This window comes from Nannospalax galili, unplaced genomic scaffold, assembly GCF_000622305.1.
Source record: "Nannospalax galili isolate Female #2095 unplaced genomic scaffold, S.galili_v1.0 C48410337, whole genome shotgun sequence".
Lineage (NCBI taxonomy): Eukaryota > Metazoa > Chordata > Mammalia > Rodentia > Spalacidae > Nannospalax > Nannospalax galili.
Genome location: NW_008467455.1, coordinates 1 through 926, shown reverse-complemented (window position 1 = coordinate 926; position 926 = coordinate 1). Strand labels below are relative to the sequence as shown.

Sequence of the window (926 nt, the reverse complement as noted above, 5' to 3'; positions counted from 1 at the left end):
ATATGAGTGCTTTGCCTGCATATATGTAAGTACACCCATGTGTTCAATGCTCAGGAGAGGGAGGGTGTCAGATCCCTGGAACTGGAGTTCCAGGTGATTGTGAGCAGTCACATGGGTGCTGGAAATCGAACCCAGGCCTTCTCTAAGAGCCTGTGCTCCTAACTGCTGAACCATGTCTCCAGTCCCTTATTTCACATATTTGAAAAATGTAGTTACTGACATTCAACAAACCACATAAACCACAAGAACATGGGTAATTACTCACATTGGTACCAAGCTCCATCCCAGAAATGACAGCTGTGGGCTGCTCCTATAGAAGATGCAGAGTCAGTGCAGGGCAGAGAGTAAACACTGACAGCCCCCTCCACGGGCCCTTGCTTAGCCACTTATCTTCTGTGTTAGACTTCAGTGTTTTAGACACATAACATTCATCACTCATTTCGAATACCTTGAAATTGTCATCATTTTTCCAGGAAATGTTCTAGTTCCCTTCATTCCTGTCCACAGTGTTTACTGACTAACCCATTTATTTACTGGAAATGCTTGTAAAAGCCTCTGATACACAAAAACTCAGCAACAGCATAGTTCTTTGTGATGTGTTCAGAATGCTGCTCACAGCACACTCTCCACAACCTTGCTAGCTCTTACTGGCTTTAGTCATTTAGATCATAGCCTTTCTGACCAGAGTGAGGACACACTCACTGCAGCTGCAATGTATATTTGCTTCATAATTAGTACTATCAATTTTGATACAAATAAAGTATATATAATAGTGCAAATTGGAAATGTAAAGTATAATATAAATATAAATAATAAGTTAACACATCTGGTAACTTGTATAACTTTGCTGCAGAAACGTCTATTTGGGACAAATGTCTATTTTTTATTTATTATTTTTATTTTATGTGTATGAGTGTATTGCCTGC

General features: G+C 39.5%; 1 non-coding gene across 1 annotated transcript; it reads right to left on the bottom strand.

The window, feature by feature from the left end:
• Positions 1-398: 398 nt before the first annotated feature.
• Positions 399-472, bottom strand: LOC115069108. Its single transcript, XR_003848414.1, has one exon. It is a non-coding gene; the product is annotated as a small nucleolar RNA SNORD113/SNORD114 family (small nucleolar RNA).
• Positions 473-926: the final 454 nt, after the last annotated feature.